This window comes from Leguminivora glycinivorella, chromosome 20, assembly GCF_023078275.1.
Source record: "Leguminivora glycinivorella isolate SPB_JAAS2020 chromosome 20, LegGlyc_1.1, whole genome shotgun sequence".
Taxonomy (NCBI): Eukaryota; Metazoa; Arthropoda; class Insecta; order Lepidoptera; family Tortricidae; genus Leguminivora; species Leguminivora glycinivorella.
In genome coordinates, this window is record NC_062990.1 from 208,620 (window position 1) to 221,561 (window position 12,942).

The following is a 12,942-nucleotide window of genomic DNA, read 5'->3' on the forward strand; positions in this document are numbered from 1 at the left end:
AACGCCCAGTTTAAACGCGCAAATATGCATTTTTAAAAAACAACTACATATTTGCGGCAATTGCATTTGAAACATTTGGACCATGGTCATCAGACACCAAGCAGTTCGTGAAGGAAGTTTCCACCAAACTTGTCTGGGTGTTTGGTGACATACGCATAGGCTTTTACATCATATTTTTTATTTAAGGAAAAGCAAACAGTTGACATTTTTGTTGACTTGAATTTGCAAATCATAGATGAATATTTTTTATTTATTTATTTACCATTAAATTATAACTGTAGTACCAAAAATAAATTCTTTGTTATTAATTTACTCGAAAACTATATCAAACATGACCTAATAGCTAAACCGGGTCTAATAGAGTTTTTAAAATAGAGGTATTTTAAAATTACGCTCCTGGCGTCCCGACGCCGCGCGTCTTAAAGTAATTTTTTTGTGGAACTTAACGTTTGTGAAGGTGGATAAAAGTTATATTTTTTATAATCTATATTAAATAGGCTTTCATGTCATATTTTTTATTTATAGATAAAGCAAACAGTTTGTCATTTATGATGACTTGAATTTGTAAATCATGGATGAAAATTTCAATTTTTTTATTTATTTTTTTATTTTACTTACCATTAAATTATAATTTTAGTACCAAAAATGAATTCTACGTTATTGATTTACTCGAAAACGATATCAAACATGACCTAATAGCTAAACGGGATCTAATAGAGTTTCTAACATAAAGGCATTTTAAAATTACGCTCGCGGCGTCCCGACGCCGCGCGTCTTAAAGTAATTTTTTTGTGGAACTTAATATTAGTAACGGTGGATAAAAGTTATATTTTTTATAATCTATATTAAATAGGCTATCATGTCATATTTTTTATTTATAGAAAAAGCAAACAGTTTGTCATTTATGATGACCTGAATTTGTAAATCATGGATGAAATTTTTTTATTTTTTATTTTTTTTTATTTTATTTACCATTAAATTATAATTTTAGTACTAAAAACGAATTCTACGTTATTGATTTACTCGAAAACGATACCAAACATGACCTATTAACTAAACGGGGTAAGTTAGAATTTTTCAAACCAAGCCGGGTGAAGCGGTACTTTGACCCCCTCCCGGGCCCCAGGGGGGAGGCTCCCGAAGGCTCCCGATCTTAATCGGCTTATTTTGATATAAGGAACAACTGTGCCAAGTTTCATGCTTTGGTCAAAAAATTTAAGGTTTTGCAATAAACTCCCCAGCTAATAAGGCAAAAGACAGGGACGAATGGAACAAATTGGAGGAGGCCTTTACCCAATAAAATGGGGTTCCTAACAACTAAGAAAAAATATATATATACAAAATAAGATACTAACAATAAGATTAAGTCTAAAACTAACAATATCTAAATCAAATTTATGACAAAACGAATAAGTAGTTTAAAAAATAATGTAAAAAAAAAAAGTGTAACATATATACTATGTACGTAGTTGTTAAGGAAAATAAAGAGGCTTTCTATTCTATTCTATATACATAGAAAACATCCATGACTTAGGAACAAATATCTGTGCTCATCACACAAATAAATGCCCTTACCGGGATTCGAACCCGGGACCGCGGCGTAGCATGCAGGGTCACTACCGACTGCGCCAGACCGGTCGTCAAAGCTTGTGTCGAGAGATGGCAGTCTTTGCACTGTGATTACACATTTTACTTTGACAGTAACTCCCTATAATACTCGATCCTCTTTGGTAAAACCTTTGCCTTTATTGCGCCAATTTTACGAAGTAATATCTACACCAATATTTTTCAATTTTCTTTGTCCTGCACAAAGGATTTTTCACCGAAATTGTACCCATTACTTTATGTCGATATCCTTTGAATTCAATAATTTCCTCACATCTTACATGTGACTCAAATTCCTTTCATTTTCCTTCCGATCCGGCATCCTTCCTTCCATCCCTTTTATTAATTCCAGAATAGAACCTTTAATTATGCGATCCCAATTGTACTCATGAATAAATATGGAAAGGGCTAAACAAGACGGTATGACCTTTGTAATTTATTGTAAGGGCCTTAAGGTTTAAGGGGTGGCGTACACGAGCGTTTACATTTTTCAGACGTATAAAGGTATTTACTGACAAGAATATATAATTATTACTAGGCGCCATGTTGCAGATTTTCTTCATACTTATACTATACCGAATTGTCACCGCATTATATCTCAAAATAACAGCGCCCTCTTAACAATAGTCATATATTTTCTGGTGAGGCCTTAATTGTGTTTGAACGAATAGTTTAGATTACCAAAACTGAACGTTGAGTTGACAATGGGTTTATAGGCCGAAGCCTTCAAAAATCAAAATGTCCTTATCTGACCGACCGTACAGAAAAAGTATTGCTGGCGCGATCGAAAATATTTTTTTGCCTAAAATAAAATATTAATTAATAAATTTTAAGCGAAAAATAGATTATATTGATTTAAACTAACACGATCTTCACTCAAAAATAATCAAATAGATTTAAATAGATTCAATAGATCTAATAATAATATAATAAATCTATAATAGATCTTCTTCAAATAGATTTTCAATCAAACAGTATTAATCGGCCTTTTATTTCCGAGAAGGATTTTCATTAATTATTCAAATTAGTACCAGCTAAAAAGCCCAGACGTGTATAAAATCCCGGAAAAACAAAAGGCGCAGGAAAAAAGAAGAATTAGGATTAAATCGCTAATGTGCACAGAGCTTAAGAGATCAGTATGCGTAGCCGAATGCACAAACGCTCACGAAACGCTCACGATAATATCTCTTTCATAGCTATCTATTTCTATCGCTCTTGCGTATTGGCGCGACAGAGCCAGACTACATTTCTGCGGCGTTTCGATGGCGTTTCGCGTCGCAGAAATGGCATTCGGCTACGGGGCCAGTAGCCTTACCATGACTTTTTTGAGTTAAAAAATACGTTACGTTTTCAGTGAGAGTTACGGAAAATGTATGGAAAAACTGAACAGCGCTCCAAGCGGAAACGCTCACGTACTAAAATTTTCATCGGTACCATAAGTTATTAACGTGTTTACTCCGAGTTTTCAATACGTTCCTAACTTTACAGCTAAGGCGCTCTCTTTCTAACTGTATGAAGTCAATAGAACCAGAACTATTTGACAGTCTCTAGTGAAAACTCAATACTTTACGTGAGTAATCATTGACAGTCACTAGCGTAAAAGTAAACCACCAATTCACTGTGATGTGTCATTACTGTCAAATTATATAACAATCCCACAACATTTTCACGATTATATTTGCAATTTTAAATACAATTATGACTAATATGTATTAATTTATAATATTACGTGAAATTCAAGAACAGCTTAAATGTAGCAGTTAGTCAGTAGTTCGATAAAAAGATAAACCAGTGATGAAACCAGTGTTTGATACTTTTACAAAGGTAATGAGTTATATTTATTCATCATTTTGTACTGTTTAGCTACAGTTGAGATGATTATATTGCTTGCTTTCAGAAAAAGAAGATATTATTGAAAACAATATTTCCATGCCAGCCGTATGGTATTCAGCAAACCCAACGTAGAAGATTGTTCAAATTGATAATGATTGAGGCAGTTAAGAATCAACTGATTACCTACAGCAGCAGGCAGTACCAATTCATGGGCATGTTAGTTCCTCAATGCACAATACTTGTACCTGTAGTTACCATAACACCATGGGTATATATTAGACTCGTGGGTATATATTAGAAGTGAACCAAAGGAAAAACTTCAAAAAAATTATCCTATTACTGAAATAAAGTATCTCATTCTGTGACTTTGTTTATCTTGTAATATTCTTGAGTAACAGGCTAAGTATTTAATAAATTGATGTGAAACGAAAACTAAAAACCTAAAATTCAGCGTTTTCGTACATATCAAACATCAATTACAACGACATCGACATAGGTAACGACAAAGTCTAAGGTAAGGTATAGAACTTTTGAAGGCGACAAGCCATTATGGGGTGTATATGAAGATTATAATTTGATACAAAAGTGAGTAGAAAAAGCATTTTGAAACAAGTAAAAATTGTATCTAATTTTTTGGCAGAGCACGTAGCCAAATGCACAAACGATTATGATAACATCGTTATCGTAGCTATCTCTATCACTTTTCCGTATTGACATGACAGAGCTAGACTGAATTTCGATCGGCGTTTAGCACATAGATTTAAAGTCCATGGTTCAGCGTCAACGATTGACATTTCAGCTAAGTCCTATCCTAGTGTCAAAGTTGACAAAGCTAATTTTTTTTTTAATTTATTGGGAGCATTGGCAACTTGGCAATCAGCACAAACATACAATATTTATAATACAACATACAGCAGAAGAAACAATTACAGGAATAACAATTACTTTGTTAATCATAAAAGTAATATTGCACATATTGAAATGCTAAACTTATGACTATTTAGTAACTACACAATACAATGTTTTATGAATGAAAAGAAGTATTTTTTAACAATTACAAATTATTTACAAAGCGCCAATAGTGTGCATAATAAATTCATAAATTATAGGGTTTATGCCTACAGCCTTCAAGTTCATTTCCCGGTTCTTTGCTTGGCGGAAAATCCCAACAAACCCTAATAGGGATAGGGGTAGGGTTAGGGATAGGGATAGGTCGATTAGTCGGCAATCGGTAATTGTAAGCGATAATGCGAGAAAGTACTTTTTACCCACCGACAATAGTGCCCAGATACGGAGCCACAGAGAACCTCCTATAGAGTAGCAATCTTGTATATTTTGTTCGCGATACGAGTCACCAGTGCTAGGGGTGCGAGGAGCGGGCGGGGAATGTGTTAAGCGCGCTGTGATTGGCCGTTTCAAGGACGGCGGGCAGTCGCGCCAGATGAAAGGGACTGTCCCTCTACTGACGCGTAATTGGCCAATGTAAATTGACCTATGCCGGCTCTGAATAAATTATAAATATGACTTATTTGTGGAATGTAATGCCGTCTGTTTTTAAATTTGAGCTTCTTGTTACCTTTCCACACCATTTCACACTACAGGTGGACATCTTTAAGGCATCAAAATACCCTTTTTCAATTTTTTTACTGCGAAAAACAAGCGCTGCTTTCGGGTCTGTTACTTGGTCGCTACTGATCGGGCACGGCGAGCGCCCGCGCTTATATCAGTGCAAATACTAGGAAGGCTGGCGACCGCGAATCGTCTTGTAATGGATGTCTATAGGGGTTGGTCTGTGTACGGAGCTATGTGAGTTCTGTTGTACAATATGTAATTTCCTCAGTGTATATAGAATACATACCTACTGGTACCTACTACCTACGCTGTGGTTGCTGTGTAACATTTGTACAACCACTGCAAGCATTTCTTTTTAAAAACAATAGTAATATGAGTAATTGAAAAAAACGCAGACAAACGTCTGCATAGAAACCGACGGATCCAAATGAAAATTTTATTATTTGTATATGTTGGAATAAGAATTCTTTTAGTACGCGAGCGAAACCGCGGGCAAAAGCTAATTCTATATAAGATGCTATGTACCCTTTTTCTGTAAAAAATATTTCTATTTCTTTACTACTCAAGTCAAGAACATCACAAATAAACAAAGTCAATTAATGAAATACTTTATTTTAGTAACAGGATTATTTTTTGGAGTTGAGGTTTTTTCCTTTATTGGAGCACTTCTATACATATGTATATACCTGTGATGATCATGGCCAATAATACCATTAAGTGCATCGCGGAACAAAAACACCTATAAATTGGTACTGCTCCCCTCTGCTGCCCTAAGGTTTTGAGTAGCGTAACTGCCAGAGTGCCACAGTATTAATATAAATTGAACCATCTTCCATGTTGACTGAATACCATACGGGTTTGTTCGGAAATATTGATTTCAATCATAGCTTCCGTCATCTTTCTGAAACCAAAAACTGCTTTGAGCATTATACTTAATCATCTCAATTGTAAATAGTACAATATGATGGCCAAAAATAACTCATTACCTTATTTGATTTGTTCACTGGTTTATCTTTTTATTCAATTTTAGCTAATCTTGAATTTCACGTAATATTATAAATTAATGCAATATGTTAGTCATAATTTTATTTAAAACTGCAAATATAATTGTGAAAATTCCGTGTGATTTTTGTATAACTTGACAGAAATGTCACGTCAGAATGGTTTGAGGCCTACTACCGAATACCGAAGTTATCGACATGTGGACATGAGTCTCTTTTACTCTTATCAGTATAAAGTGAAAGAGGAAGAATCCCTCAGTGCGTATGTTTCGAAATTTGCAGTAGACCCTATATTGACAGATTTCGATAGGTAAATTACATTTACTTATGATTTTAGTTCCATCGCGTAAACACCAGAGGCGTAGCATTCGCCTATAGTTCTTTCTCCGTTTATTGATAAACTTAGAAAGGGATAGAAGCAGCTTCTTTGGCGTGAAGTTAGGCACAATATATTGTAAACAAACGTAAACTCACTTACTTTCTGAGTAAAGTAATACGGCTCTCACTTGGGCAGCCCATGGTAACGGTACAGAACTCTAATTTGTGTGTAAATTAAATTGTTTGACTCGCGCAAGCCCGCGGCGTGACGGGCCATGTCGCGGGGAGATTAGCGAGTCAAATAGGGCCCTTGCCACGTGCTAGGTAAGTAGTCAGGAAGACAGAATTTCCTTAATCTTTGTAATCTCTTAAATTATAATTACGAGTTTCGCATTAATAATTTGATTCTGATTGACATAGACACTGGATAGTAGACGCTAACGTTTGTGTATTTTAAGCGATTTTTCATACATCTTTCTTACACTAATATGCCAGTATGAGTGAGACGCGTAAGAAATAAAAGTGCTAGCGAATATGTCAAAAATGTCAAAATTAATCTCGTGGTCATAAAATTAAATGTAACAGATCCTACCGCCACTCCTTTTAAAGTACCATTTTGGTACTTTAAAATTATTTTTCATCACACCAACTACTGGTAAAGGCTTACTTTGCTATTCGAAAACAGATAGCAAAATTGCATTTTATCCACAAGAGTGCAAAGTAATTTCATACAAATTTTAACTTGATGTCTTGAGCTGGCTGGTATAATTTACGTGTAAATGATGATTTTGATTAGATTGATAAATATTGATTAGATTGATAGATTTGATTTAGTTTGTAGTTTTATAGTCAGTATTTTGTTCGTGTTGTTGTGGTGAAAAATTTTGTGTTTCACTCGGTGGCAAAGTTTGGTTAACCTTCGTGCCTTGAAACCCTCGCAACGCTCAAGATTCCACTTTTTGAACCACTCGCTACGCTCGCGGTTCAATATTGGAATCTTTCGCTTGCTCGGGTATCAATATTGGCACGTGTGCGGTTAAACCACAACTTTGCCCCCTTGTAAAACAAATAACTATTAAGTTACAGCTCAGAAAATTTCATGAAAATTATGACGAAATATATGGGCATGATACATACTTCATACTTCATACAGTATGAAGTATGAAGTATAATCTGTATCTGTGAGAACCTATAATTGGCCTCCTGTTTCTATTGCATCTGCTAATTAATATGTTTCATGTGCTGTTGGTTTTCCAATAAATAAATAATAAAATAATAATAATTGGATACCGTTTTATTTGGCAGGCGTCCGGTTTTTTATCCATAGCCCAGTATTTAGTCCATCACTTTCATCAAAATAGACCAGTTCATTTTAGATTCCATTAACTCTCAAATAGTCCGTACACCCTGGCGGGTGTTGCCTCTGCGTGTGTCCCATGATATGGGCAAGGGCAACATCCGCTCGGTGTACCCCTCACATTTCATTAAAGAGTCGAAAGGGCCTCTACGCGTTGGCTTCGGCCCCGCGCACGCCTCCCAAAGGTCCGGAATACCATTGTTCCGTGATGGGAAAGACATACAAATAATGTGCTGTTAGCTTCGGCTCCACGCATGCCTCCCAAAAGTCCGGGACCCCATGAACCCGAGATGTGGTAAGACATACAAATAATAATAATGATTTGATATCCAATGATGGACTTAAAGGATAGGTATTTTAATTAATCGTCATCATCTTCCACGCCAATGTTTTGGGCAGAATAAAGTCAATAATACAAATGACTTGATATTATAGGTATGTACGGTAAGGTAAGTAGGTATGCAGGCTAAAGTGCAATGTATAAATGTTATACAAGGAAACCAGTGCATTGAGGTGCAAGTATCGACTGGCACCGCTTATATATGAGGTGGAACGAATGCCACAAAGTTGGAATACTTTAGGTACAGTCAGCAACAGAAGTAGTGGAACAAGCAACTGCTATTTACAAATGATTAACCTAATTGTGTTTTTTGAAAAAAAAAATCCAAATAAAAAGAAATGCGGTTTGATACCTATTTTCGTTATAATAGTCATAGTAAAAGTTGTTCGTTATGACCTAAAAGTCACTACGCAAAGTTTGAACGGTCCTTATTATTTCACTGAGTATCTAAGACGGTAATTTATTTCAGCCACTTTCCAAACAAAACCTTACATTTCCAGCATCCGCAGTATCGAACGAGAACTGTCATCTTTTCGTACCGTTTAGCTACTTTTCACCCCGGCACCGGAGTAACTCCATATTGAACCGTATTACAAGGGAGGAAGGTTCAGAGTCTTGGTTAAAGTTGAGTCAGCTGGCGTTTTGCCATGGCTGCAGACGCAAAGGCATTTCCGGCAGGAGTAAGGAAACAAAACAGAGAGACAGATAATGTAAGTTCAAAAGTAATAGTACATTACATCAGAGGCCGGGAAAATGAGGATTTCCGGCCAAGTGGGTATATACCGGATAGGGATACGAGACCCGGAATCCGTTTTCACGCCGAGGCATGTATAGTGCTTTTCTCAAACATACAATGAAATAAAAAAAAAATGCTCTAAAGGACAATATTTTATAAAAAAAAGTTACTTTGCAGGCCTAGGCCTAAAAAATAATATGAAATCCCTTTACAGTCCTCTCGAGTTGTTGCGCCCAAAAAGCGATACTTCCCAGCCCATTTTAAGGAACGTAAAGACAATATTTCATTGCATGTTTGAGAAAAGAATATTTACATATCCAAGCGATTTTATCATCCTCCTTGCGTTATCTCGGCATTTGCCATAGCTCATGGGAGCCTGGGGTCCGCTTTAACAACTAATCCCTAGATTTGGCGTAGGCACTAGTTTTACGAAAACGACTGCCATCTGACCTTCCAACCCGAAGGGTATCTAGACCTAATTGGGAATTAGTCCGGTTTCCTCACGATGTTTTTCACCGAAAAGCGACATTACGCACATAAGTTCCTAAAAACTATTGGTTGGGTGATTTACTGGTTTAGAATTCCATGATTGGAAATAGCGACAATCGCTAAGAAAAATAGGTATAAACAATTCGATATTCGATTTGAAACTGAATCGTACACATCTTTACTCTATAGCACTTGCAGTTATGGGAGATTGAGGCCTGCTTGTCAAATTCAGGCAAGAGTCTGCGTCGGCAATGCCTAGCTTTTAAAATAAATGGCAACCGCTCTAAAACTGCCCACGATAGCAAGACAATCTGCTGGCAGTTAATATAAAGCTGTTACTCTGTACTGTTACCTTACTCCAGTACTTCCTTTTCTGCACAACTTTTGTGGCAACAATACCGACATAAAACCTCCTAAAACATACCCAGTTTAAATCATATTAAACCTTATTATCAACTGTATAATGCTTATCAGACTGCGTTATTTTAGATACGAACCGTTTTATAAATTAGGTGTCTCAGTTGTTTGTGCATGTCCTATGTTTGTGACTGAAGCTGGTTCTTTATTTCTGACAAATTCCTGCTTTATTGTGAATCTTCAGGGAATATATGATCCGGTAACAGTAACTTTAAAAGATTTATATGATACTAGCCTGCCTGTGTGGTGACGGGTTAAGAATTTCACCACCCCCTTTCTTCCCGTGGGTGTCGTAGAAGGCGACTATGGGATATGGGTTAAATTGTGGTGTAGGCGAGAGGCTGGCAACCTTTCACTGCAATGCCACAGTTTCGTTTTCTTCTAACCCCTTATTTGCCAAGAGTGGCCCTGAAGATTTAGTGGTTTCATGTGCTCTGCCTACCCCTTTACGGGATACAGGCGTGATTGTATGTATGTTGTATGTATGTATGTATGATACAAGCTTTTGCCCGCGGCTTCGCTCGCGTTAAATTCGAAAATTACAGAATGCTCCATACAAACTTAGAAAATCTTCGCTGGGCTCAGGTGTTGCAGAGGTGTTAAATGATAAGCGGACTGTAGTTTAAAACTGGTTTACTCCGAATTATGAGAAAGAACAAAGAAAGTGGAACAGTGAATTGTCGTTGAAGAGCGGAACAAGCGAACAGTAACAACCGTAAGTTTTTGAAAGCTCAAAGCTGTCAAATTTGAATTTTGAATATTGCCATAGGTAAATTTGTGCATAGAGATTATTTGAATTACATATTATTATGTGACTTTAAACAATATTGATATTTTATTTAAAAAATACAAATTGAATAAATAATGAATTACCATGAATGCTTAATGAATTAAAAATAATACAAATGATTTATAAATGCGTAATGTCAACTTGAATTAATACAATATTGAATATTTGAATGAAAGAATATGAAAATTGAATATATTATTTAACAATTATTATTTGAATTAAATTAAAAATTAATGAGTTATCAAAAATGAATATAAGAAAAAAACCGGCCAAGTGCGAGTCGGGCTCGCGCACAAAGGGTTCCGTAGCAGCAAATATAATAAACCAATAACTTAACCAAAATTACAGTTAAATCAACCTATCTCAAAAACTATAAGAGATACTTTGATCAAACCAAAAATCGTTGAAAGAGTTAATTAGCATGCATCACCTCTATTTTTTTTAGAATTTTATACCCCGTAGTTATAAAAATAGAGGGGGGGGGACATACTTTTTACGACTTTGAGAGCTGATATCTCAAAAACCGTTCACTTTAAGAAAAATGTTTTTAGAAAACTTTATATCATTTTAAAAGACCTTTCCATTGATACCCCACACGGGTATGTACATCGAAAAAAAATTTTCATCCCTCAGTTACATGTATGGGGGCCCCACCTCCAATTCTTTTTTTTACTATTTAGTGTCATAATTTTGTAGCGGTTCATACAACACATATTCCCATCAAATTTCATCACTGTAGTACTTATAGTTTCCGAGTAAATCGGCTGTGACAGACGGACAGACGGACAGACGGACAGACGGACAGACGGACATGACGAAACTATAAGGGTTCCGTTTTTGCCATTTTGGCTACGGAACCCTAAAAAGGATTAAAAACTAGGGGTTTTTAAACGATTCTTAACATGCTCCCGCCTTGGAGTCTATGACTTCAACAATGTGTAGACAGGGAGAGGATGGAAGATGCTGAGAACCCGTGCGATGCCGTCGCTGCCATGGATACCTCCCGAAGTGTAGCTGCTACGAACCGGTGAAGTTTGAGGGCTGCAATCTGTGCATGTGCATGAAAATAACGGATCGCCCTGTGAGGAAATGGGAAGGAACCAAGGGATTTTAGGGACTGAAATTAAATTGGATAAAAATTGCCGTAATTTGAAACAGTGATGTATGACATGTATGTGAATGTGTGTAAGTATGAATGTGTGAAAAAATAATAAATGTATGGGTGAATTCTCTTAACGCCTCACGCTCTCTTGATATGGTGCCCGTCAAGAGCTGCACCGTTTTCCTGTTCAAAAGAGGCCCTGCATGAAAGAATGTGAGTCGGTAATATTTGTATATCATGATGTATACTTGGTGACGACGAACCATGGAACTGAGCAACCCTGAACCCTCAAGAACGTGACCGTAAATGGGGTTGCTCGGTGTTCCCGCCACACAATCGGGGTTGTGTCTGTGAACAATATGTGAAAACGCCACTGAAGTACACTGAAATGAGATGCCCTGAACCGAAGGCGACTCATCTAACTGTATGGGTTGCTCGTCAGGATCAGCTTTCGAAAACTGCTCCTCACAAGCGTTTTGTTCTGGCGTTAAACTGTGCCTGGGAACAATTGAATCTGTGGGAGTTTCAGGTGCAGATGTGCGTACCTGTGTATGTAATATAGACTGCAGATTATGTATTTTGTCATCTACATTATTTTTCAAAGTCTGAGTCGACACTTTGATAGTAGAACCAGGCTTTGAATATCTTTGAATCAATACTTGTGCAGACGACATGCTTGCAAAGTAGGCATCTTCAAAGAGAGCTTGCTCCTCTCCGATATCTCCTTCGACTGTTAACTCAGACAATATCCCAATATCTGTCTGTATTGAATTGAATTCGTCATAAATATGTTCTATCCTATCAAACCGTAGCTTTAATTCAGCAAGCTGTAAATCGCTTAACTGTGGCTCGGCTGCCAAATGTGAAGTAAATTGCTGAAAGGCCGTAACTTTGCCTCTAATAACCTCACGCCTGTAATTAAGTTTGTGTAAACTTTGGTCAGAAGACATTGTGACATAATAAATTAATTGAATTGCCTAAATATATAAATTTAAATAAAACGTCATGAATAAAATTTGCTATTATAAATGCTCAGGCGCTCAAACTTGTATGCAACGCAACGCTGATATGAGATGCACGTATGGTTATGTAATCACTTAATGAGTTTGTTTACACCTTACCGACAATCTGCAGTTAGATATAAAAATTGACTCAATAACGTGTTCGCGTGAGATTATTAGTGTTTAAAATTGAAATTAGACTAGTGGATTATTGAATTGACTGTATGATTAATGAATAAAAGTTAAAAGTGCATTTGTGAATGTAAATGTTATGTATTGCTACGGAATGTGTTAAAAGGTTAGGATATGCCTACAAAAATGAATATTATGTGAATAAGTGTGAATATCTACTGTGTACTGACCAAACTGTGGCAATGAAGA